The sequence below is a fragment of the Carya illinoinensis genome, chromosome 16, assembly GCF_018687715.1.
Source record: "Carya illinoinensis cultivar Pawnee chromosome 16, C.illinoinensisPawnee_v1, whole genome shotgun sequence".
Taxonomy (NCBI): Eukaryota; Viridiplantae; Streptophyta; class Magnoliopsida; order Fagales; family Juglandaceae; genus Carya; species Carya illinoinensis.
In genome coordinates, this window is record NC_056767.1 from 11,578,231 (window position 1) to 11,588,896 (window position 10,666).

The 10,666-nt window shown below is 29.9% G+C and overlaps 1 protein-coding gene across 6 annotated transcripts in view; it reads right to left on the reverse strand.

The window, feature by feature from the left end:
- The window catches only part of LOC122299080 (probable disease resistance protein At4g27220), a 79,347-nt gene extending 72,489 nt beyond the window's left edge, over positions 1-6,858 (reverse strand). For 2 of the 6 annotated variants that reach the window (XR_006239574.1, XR_006239573.1), the window contains exon 1: positions 6,615-6,858. The gene's annotated coding sequence lies outside the window, so the exon portion shown is untranslated. The remainder of the gene's footprint in view (positions 1-6,614) is intronic. The other 4 variants (XR_006239572.1, XR_006239571.1, XM_043109002.1 and 1 more) reach the window with 2 other exon arrangements.
- Between the last annotated feature and the right edge of the window lie 3,808 nt (positions 6,859-10,666).

Genomic DNA, 10,666 nt, shown 5'->3' on the forward strand with positions numbered 1-10,666 from the left:
CTTAGCACACATATACAGTAGACTGCTAGTAAGTTAAAAGCTAACTTACCTCGATCTCCGCGTTTCTTAATATGGAAAATACTAACTTAAATAGTAAAATTTCCATTTTTCTCTCTACATGTGGGAAAATGACCGTTTTACCCATAACTTAAGGATTTTGCATACTAACTCCAAAAGTCACCAAAATTTACATGCCTCATGTAAATTTTATCCTCAATTCAAATATCAATTTAGAAAAATTTAAAACTAATCACAACTATTAAAACTCCATAGGGCCGAAATTCTCATATGCTATTTCTATTATTTTTTGTTTCCAACTTGTTTTGATCAACCTTTTGATCTATGACTTATAAATATGTGATCTTCAAACCAAACCATCACATGGTTTAAAAAGATGTCCTAAAACATATATAAGCTTCTAATTCAAGATCACATGGTTAAAAATTAACCAAAATATAAATTTAGCCAAGAATATCCACACTTTGGCTTATTTGAATATCTCTTTACATAAAATTTCATATCTTTGAAACTAACATCAAATATCTTCAAAATAATAATATAACATGTATATAATATGCTTAGGATCCTCCAATAAAATTATCAAAGTCATTAGAATAGGTTTAGACCACCAAAGAGTTAAACTTTCTCAAAACAGAAACTGTTTTTCCTCTTCCAGTTTCTAAGTTTCTAAATCTAAGAAAATCTTTCATCAAAACCTTTAATCATGAAAAAATCCTCAACCAATAGTCATATATACATGTTAAAAATACTCCATAAAAATTTCGGACCAATATCTATCCATTAGCTTGGTCAAAAACTCCAAACTATAACATATTCTCCAGTTTATCTCCCAGAATGACCTTTCTATAGTTTACACAATATTTGACTGACCAAATGATCTTCAAATGGGGCAAATAAGATATCCATGTAAACTAGACTCAAAAAGGAACAACTTATATGAAGGATACTTTACGATAAAACACTTACAACAGCTTTGAAATGGGCGTGTAAAAGAACTCCTAAAAGCTGTCCAAGAGAAAGTGTTTGATATTCTTTTAAAGAAACGTGTAAATGAAGATAATTTCGTGGGGAGGGATGGCTGGAGATACTTGTGGATGAGATATGGAAGAGATGAGGCTGGAGTGAGAGTTAAGTGTAGGACTCTCTTACCGGAGTGAGAGTGGAGTGTAGGACTCTCTTACCTAATAATATCTACAAAAATCAACTCAAGATATTTTTACCCAATAATATCCACGAAATTAGCTTAAAATATTTTTATCCAATAATCCACAAAATTAGCTTAAGATATTTTTATCCAATAATATCTACAGTTTTGAAAAGACGTTTCGCCCGAAATTATGAAAAAGTGTTATTGCGCCATAAGACCTTAAATAACCTTCCGAGTCTAATGGCACAAACCATAATACATTTTGACACTTCTAACTATCTCCAATAATCAAAAACACACTATAGTAAATAATAACACTAACTATGTAGTTAGACAAAAACCTATATGATTAATGGATTCGTGAAAGCTTATAAAGTCTTTACGAGGTTCCTAAAGTCAATAGAAATTTCACAATTGAATTTCTAGCGGGCTGTTACAACCTCAGCCAATCTATCCTCTGCAAAAAGAAAGGTAAAAAGTGTAACTTCGAGCCCACAATCTGCAAAAAAACTTTAATGATGCAATACATAATAAATTTCTTAGCCACACTTTTTGTCGGTCAGATAATGTGGTGGATATCTAATCCCATTTTCTTTTGTGTTTAAGTGTCGGCGTCCAGCGGAATACTTTCATGAGTCGACAAAAACTCTCAACAAATAAAATCATCTCCGGATCCCCAACACAACATGCTTAAAACATTAATAAAACAAAATTATGAGAATTAAAAATATTTCATCTCTTCGACAATAAGACAGAGGTTATACAAGAATACAACTCAAATTTCATTAAGAAAAAAAAAAAGTTTTCTCAAATGAGAGAGAATACAAGGAGGACAGCTTTCCAAATCAATCATGTCCTCATAAAAGCCTAGAGCATTCTTAGCAACTAAATAGCTGCTCTTCTAATGTGAGTTGCTTTTCCAAATTCTATTATTGAATTCAAAGTTTCAAATTTTATATAATTATATATTTACGTATAGATTTTAAAAATAACAAATTATTTCAAATATAAAAGAGTTCTAAATTTAAGTTGTCTATATAATAAAATCAAGCACATCAACAAGTCAAATATGAGCAAGAAAGGAAATAACCTCACAAATAAAACTCTTAAATTAATTTTATAAATCTCTTGATAAAATTCAAAATTGAATTGAGACTCAAAATTAATCTTTTCTCATAAAGTATCAAATTGTATTTTCTACATGTGCATGATATATTTGAAAGTTATAACTTTGAAATTTGAAATTTTTAAAGATGATTGATTGTCATCTTTCACATGTACATGACATGATTAAAAAATTGAATTTTGAAAATTTAAAATATGATTGATTGTCATATTTCACATATGCTTATTTTGTTTGAAAATTATCAAAAATGATTGATGCTCTTTTTGACATATGAAAAGGTATAGATCGATGATTTTATTTGAAAATTTTGAAAAGTAAATAATGTTCCTTTTGTCATATGCGAAAAGTAAAATATTAAGTTTGAAAATTTTGAAAAGTGATTATACTCTTTTTGACATATACAAAAGATATATTTTTTTTTTTGAAAATTTTAAAAAGTAAATAGTACTCATTTTGTTATATGTGAAAAGTAAAAAGATTATATTTAAAAATTTTGAAAAATGAATAATGTTTTCTTTGACAATTGCAAAAATGAGAAACTTTTATTTGAAATTTTGAAAAATGAGTAGTGCTTCTTTTTGACCTGTAAATCTTTTTACATTTGAAAATAAGGTCTTATATGCCTATAAATAGCTCAATTGAAATCTTCAAATTTACAACAACAACATACACGCATAAATTGTAATTTTTACAACATTCATTGAAAGCTTTCAATATCTTTTCTCTAAGTATTTAGCCTTAACCTTTGTTCATTTTAAGAATGATACCCCGTATTTTAGTATATTTTTATTGAAGAAGTATTTTAATTGAATTAAAATATTGATACTTTTGTTTTAAATTTATCAGATTTTTAATTGGATTTATTTTATGATTTTTTTAAGTTGTGAAATTTATTTTGATGTGCTTTCTTAATATTAATTATTGTTTTGTGTTTAAATTACTTTTTAATTTAATTAGTTTATTTTTGGATTTTAAATTATGTTGTTAATTTTTACTAATTATTTCTTTTATTTTAGCTAGATACTGTGTTTAAATTCTTTTATTCAATTTACTGCTTTTAAAATTGTTTTTCGTTGGATGAGTTTCATGACCTAAGATGTGAGGATTAGACCTCATTTCTTTTCCTTATCTTTTCTTTTTTCTCTTTTCATTTTTCCCCCTTTTCTTTTTTTTACTTCTTTCTTTTCTTTCTTCTCAATTTTCTCCAGTCTCTCTCTCTCTCCTCCCGCGCGACAGCTCTCTCCTCTTTTCCCCTTTTTTTTTTCGTCCCACCGGAGCGCCGCCGTCCGTCGGCCCTGCTTCTCACCGCCCCTCCCATCCTCTTCCCCACCTACCGGCATCCATCCTCTTTCATTTTCAGACCACCCAGTGCCGCCGATAGCCACCACGAGCCTCTCCAAGCCGAGGCGTCCATTTGCTCTAGCGTTGCCGTCGCTCCACCTCTGGTTAACATTTCTTCACCACTTCATCACTAACCTCTTGCTGCCCTAACCCATCTATTTCTAGCTATGATTCGTCGTCGAAGCAACCATCGCGAGCTAAAATCTGATTGGGCCATTTTTTACTTCCACTGCCATTTTCACCACCACCCACGACCAACCACCACTTCTACTAGCTTCACCAACATCTCTAAACTTTTCCCTATCAATTCCAAGTCTTAGTTTGTCCCTATCAAAAGTTGGTATTTTGAGACCCAAGGCCTTAGTGTGATTTGCACTATTACATTGCCTTGCCTGATCCTTTGAAAAATATTTTATAACACTATAAATATTTTCCAAACTTCCTTTAAGATTTAAATATATTTTTGATTTAACAATACATTGTATTTTGTTGTGTTTTAGTTGGTTATGCCGGGTTGAGTTCGAGGAGTCAGGGGTTGGTTGGATTGGAGGATGAAGATATTTGTGTGATTGGTTGATGTTGGAATTTGTTGGTTATTAAATATTGGTTTCATGTCATACATTACATAGTGCACGCATATTCATGTTTGTAAAATGAAAAGTGAGTTTTTGCATAATTGCATGCATGATCATGTGTTGGAAATGAAAACTGGATTTTCATGTGATAAATGATTTTGGGTATATTTGAAATGAATGGATTGAACGATTTGAGTCAGAGATACTGTAGAGATGGTGGTAAGCAGGGACAGTAATAGAGTCCCACCTGCGATTCCTGCATACAGTGCAAGCGTAGGGATAGTGGTAAGCAGGGATGGTGGTAAAGTCCCGCCTATGATTCCCATCTACAGGCGAAGTTGTAGGGATGGTGATAGAGTCATGCCTGTGATTCTCACCTACAGTGCTCTGATAGTTTGGTTAATGGGCAATTTTCTAGGAAAATGTCGAGATTGAATTTTTGGGCCAAAATGAGATTTTGGTGTGTGTGGAAAATGTGGATTTTCGAACCTCATATATATAGCATCATGTTCATGCATATTGTTGTTGCTTAATGTATTTTTATCTTGTGAGCTGTATGGATTATTACTTATCTATGGTACCATCTTTTGTACCTTAGATTTTGATGCAAACGACGAGGAAGTTAAACTTGAGGATGCGGCTTTGCTGGAGGAGTGATCGGGGATTACTCTCTTATGGGTTGTGACTTATTTCTCAACTTTAGTTATTACTTTTGGTTTGTATTATATTTTTACTTGTTATTTGTAATATTTATATTACGTTTGTTTTTAAGCGAGTTTGTATTTAAATAAATTCTGATACTTAGTCGACTGACTTTATTATTTTGCTGCGTTCTTTGTTGTACACGTGTTGTATTTACACACACTTAACACGTGGCGATGAGATGTGTGACCGGTATTGTCATCATCCAGGATGTCTCGATTCCCGAGTTTCAGTATTTAGGGGGTCGGTGGCGTCACAAAGAGATATAGTTTGCACTGTAGTGTTCTTATTTCACTCATTGAATAATATTTTCTGATAACTTATCAATTATCTGCTTTTGTATTAGTAAAAAGGTGTGCATAATCCTTGTGCATATAGAATGTATTCTACACAAGAAATAATTGAATCACTATGTGTAAAGTGATTGTAAGTGTAGAGGGTGTTCTACACAGATTCTTTGTAGTGGTGTTGCTCAAAAGTGTAATAAGTTTCTATCTCCACCTGAAAGAGGTTGAATAGTGAATTTGGGAGTCCTCAAGGGGTAGCTTGAGGCGAGGATATAGGCAGTGAGACCAAACCTCGTTAAAATACTGAGTTTGCTTCTCTCATACCCTTACTCGTTTTATTTACTGTTACTTCGTATTGTGTTCATATTTTATATTGTATATTTGGTTTATAATTGTGAATTTTTAAAACCAACACAATTCACCCCCTCTTGTGTTAGTCATCAGAGCAAAGACTGTTTTGTAAGACTATCTTTTGAGTTAAGATCTTATATCTAACATTACAGGTACATTTGGTAAAAGCCAATCTAACAGGTGGCATCTACTATTTTACAAAGATAATTACATATTATGAAAAATTAGAATGAGAATTTTCTTTCAAGCTCAAGGTCAAGTATTTGGAAATGCGTTGTAAATAAACCTTATATCCTAACAAAAGTAAAGGTCAAAAAAGAAGAAGAAGAGGTGGATCGTGAAGATCAGAGAATTTTAACTTTGAATTCAATGGCTATAAATCTTTTATATCAACAGGAACAAGTTCAATAGAATAATGACTTACAAGGCGGCAAAGGAAACTTAGGATACATTGGAAGTTACTTATGAATGAACTTTGTAAGTCAAAAAATCAAAAATTTATATTTTTACTCATGATTATGAAATGTTTAAAATGAATGATGATGAATCTATTTCTAGTATATACACTCGTTTCACTAACATCATAAACAGCTTGACAACTCTTGGCAAAATCTATTCTAACGTGAAGATAGTAAGAAAAATTTTTAATTCTCTGCCAAAATATTAGGAATCAAAAGTGATAACAATTCTTGAAGCTAGAGACTTTAAGAAACTCGAAATAAATGAACTTATCGGGTCATTTATCATCCATAAGTACACACTGAAACGAAGTGAAGATGAAAAAAAGCCAAAAAAGGGATTGACACCTAAAGTTGTTCTTCATAAAAGGGAAAATGATGAAAATGAGGAAATTGATGAAAAAGACGAAGAAGTTTCGATGATAACAAAGAGAATTAAAAGATTCTTAAAAAAAAATAAAGCTCAATCATGAAAATCTTTTAAAATATTTTTCAAGAAAGATATAAATAAAAATAACTTGTTAATTTGTTATAAATACAATAAACATAAAAAAATTAAAATAATTTTTGCATGCATTAATAAGTGAGGAAGAAATTAGTAAGCACCTCTTAATTTTGCAAGATCAGCTCCTTCTTTCAACTCTTGATCTGGGTTTTCAGCTTTCCTCCTTTCTCAGACGGACAACCTCAGCCAATCTATCCTTTGCGAAAAGAAAGACACAAGTGTCTAACTCTGAGGTTGTAGTCATGTTTTTGTAACTCTGAGCTCACAGTTTACAAAATTTTAATGACGACAAATAAACAATAAATTTCTTAGCCACAATTTTTGTGGATCAGTCAAGCAAGGGACGCGGACTTTGATAATTTAGATCATGTGGTGGGTAATGGGTATCTAATCCCATTTTCTTTTGTCTTTTAGTGTCGGCATCCAGCGTAATACTTTTCTACTATTTGATGATACAATTATTGATAGTCAAATGGTAAATATAGATATTCATTCTTGCAACGTTTTAACACTGGTGAAAGGAATAATACAAATTTTATAAAATAAAATATTATTTATATTTACAATTTTATGCACATAATCTTACATACTAACATGTTAATCATGAAAAATATAAAACTTTTCAAAATTCAAAATTCAAATTAAATATAAAAATTGATTAAATATTAAATAAGACTATCGTACGTTGAATCGGAGAATAGCATATAATATTGATAATATTCTTTTATAAACTATATAGGAACAACGGTAGTATATATTGCCAATATATTATCTTCCACTTTGCTTGGTCTGCTTCAAAAAATAAATAAATAAAAAATAAAAAGAAGACTTACCCGTAAGTGAACTGCCATAATTATTATTATTTTTTGGACCATTTTGTTGAATCTTATGTAAAGGAAAAATCAAAAGTGAGATGTGGTCTGAATAGAGTTAGATCTTTCCTGAATAACTCCCAACAAATATATCAGCAGATAAATCAGGAGAATTAAAAATATTTTATCTTTTCGACGATAAGAGAGGTTTTACGAGAAATTTAAAATTAACGCTACAACTCAAATTTCATCTAAAAAAATAGCCAAAAAAAGATAGCTCTTGGTATTTTTTTTGTTTTATTTTTGTTTTTGAAAGAAGACTAGTTTTTATGTTTTTAATTGGCTATTTCTCAAACTTTCTGTCTTTAATTATTTATTTTTCTTTCTTTTTCTGAATAAGTTAAAATTAACTAAAATTAAAAATATGGTAAGAGGGGGGTGGGGGATCTCAACATTAAAAAAAAAAAAAATCTATTCATCATCTCTTTTCTCGTCATCATGTCATTATCTCATAATATCATGACATTAGATGACAAGTTCACAATTAAAATATAATAAATAAGTTACAATGCAAAATATAATAACAAACGAAAAAATAAAACCAAAATATTTTTGCCCCATATTTCCTATGTGGAAAAGGATTTATCACCTCTGTGGATTAGGCTTTATGCTAATTATGGTACTGATCTACTAGACCTTTAGACAGGCAAGCTCTTTGGGACTAATCGTAAGATTGGACATATGTTCAATCTCTCTTTTTTGCAGATTCCCTCCCATGCATCTACACACGTTACTACTCTCACTACTTTCTCCAATTTATGGCATTATGGATTGGGCAATGCCTCTTTTCCTTGTATTCAAGCTTTAGTCTCTCAAGGTCATCCAGGCCGTGCATTTGAGTCTTTTGATTGTGTTTCATACCAATTTAATTGAAAAATAAACACATTTTTTATTTAATAAAAGTGACTTTGTTTTCTACACCTCTTGATTCGATATGTTTTGGTATTTGGAAACCCGCTCTCATTTCCACATAGGGGGCTGGGATCTCGTCATTTTGTTACTTTTGTTGATTATTATTATTATCCCTATACTTGGATATATCTTTTATATGATCGTTTTGAATTTGCTCACATTTGTCAAGACTTTCACAAAATGGTACCAAATTAGTTTTCTCGTAACGTCAAAACCTTTCATTCAAGCAATGTCATGAAATATAATGAAAAATATTTTCTTAATCTCTTGATAAAAAAGGAATACTCTCACATTATTCGTGCCCATATACTACGCAACAAAATGGACAAATAGGAATACTGTCACATTTTAGATATTGTAAGAGTCATTCTCATTTATGCTTCTATTCCTAAAAATCTTTGAGGTAAGGCTGCTCTAATTATTGTCTACAAAATCATTCATGGTTTGGATAAAAAAAAAAAATGGTGACTGTTTACATTGATGGAGTTCAAAAATTTGAGGTGAAGGATAAAGGGCCTGGTGACCTGTACTTCAAATGTGTAGTTTATGCTGCTCCGGCTAATTTAAACTACTACATGGAATCAAGATGGAAAGACTTCAAGATATGTAATAAGTGTTAGATGAAAATTAAGATCTGTATGCTAAATGAGATTGTAAGTTGAAATATAAACTATCATGTGGATTGAAAAGCAAACGCAGGGTTTGTAATTGCTTAGCGTCTAGTTACTAAACAAGGAGGCCTTTACAAAGTTTGCGACCAATTTTAAAACGTATTTTTTGTTTTTTGGCATTCATTTACTAATAATTAACACATTTTTAAAAAGTATTTTCCCTAAATATCAAGTTATTGAAAAGTTTGTGACCAATTAAAAGTAATTTATTGGATGCAATAATAATTTTGGAAGAAATTAATAAGAACCTCCTAATTTTGGAAGATCAATGACTTCTTTCAACTCTTATGAGTTTTCAGCATTCCTCCTTTCTCGTAGCATTGTTACTGGAATAGCCAAACATCAAAAAATATCTTTAAATGCATAATAGGACAAAAAAAATTATCACATTTGATTATCCAAAATATTTGCTGCAGTAGCTTTTAGCTACAGTAAATCTAAAATTAAAATCAAATTTCATAGATATTGTACATATATCAAATACTTATTTGATTATTTTTTATAATACTCTCTCTTCTCTTCATCTATATCCACAAACTTCAATTAGTTTCTTTAAATTAAATAGTAAATATAATAAAATAAAATTAATTAATAATTAAAAAATTAAATATTTTTATTAAAAAGTTAAATATTTTTAAATTATTAATTATTTATTACTATATAATAAATAAATGAATAATCTAATGTAAAGTTTTGACGTGAATAATTAAAATCAAATTTATCTTATATTAATAAATAAATATTTTAATATAAAAATTTATATAAATAAAATAATAAAAAATTAAATTCATTTTATATTAATTAAAATGATCCTTTACATATAGATAATGTATTAACAATGCTCTCAAACGCACAACCTCAGCCAATCTATCTTCTGCCAAAAGTAAAGACACTTTTGTCTAACTCTAAGGGTGTAGTCATGTTGCAGTAACACCGAGCCCACAATCGGCAAAAATTTAATGATGAAATACACAATAAATTTCTTAGCCACACTTTTGTCGGTCAGTTAAGCAAAGGACACGGACTTGATAATTCAGAGGATGTGGTGGGTATCTAACCCCATTTTCTTTTGTCTTTTAGTGTCGGCATTCAGCAGAATACTTTTTCATTATTTGATGATACAATTATTGATACAATTAAATGGTAAATATAGATATTCATTCTTGTAACGTTATAATGGTAGTTCACTTGCGAGGAGTCTAGACCAATTCAGCAAAGTAGAAGATAATATATAGGCAATACTACGGTTGTTCCTATATAGTTTATAAAATAATAGTATCAATATTATATGTTACAATCTTATTTAATATTTAATCAATTTTTTATTTTTAATTTGAATTTTAAATTTTAAAATTTTTATATTTTTCATGATTAATATGGGCACGTAAGATTATGTGCGTAAAATTATAACTATAAACAATATTTTATTTTATAAAATTTGTATTATTTCCATAATTATTTACATTTATTTATTTTGGACCATTTTGTTGAATCTTATGTAAAGGAAAAATCAAAAGGTGCCGATATTTTAGATCAGCATACCATTCTTATCTATTTCTTATGGAAAATACATTAATACTTGTCTCAATCATCCGAATTAGCCACTTTCAATCAATTAAAATTGGACCCCCCGCATTTTGATAAGTCAGATCTGGATAGAGTTTGATTTTTCTGAGTCGACAGTAACTCCCAACAAAT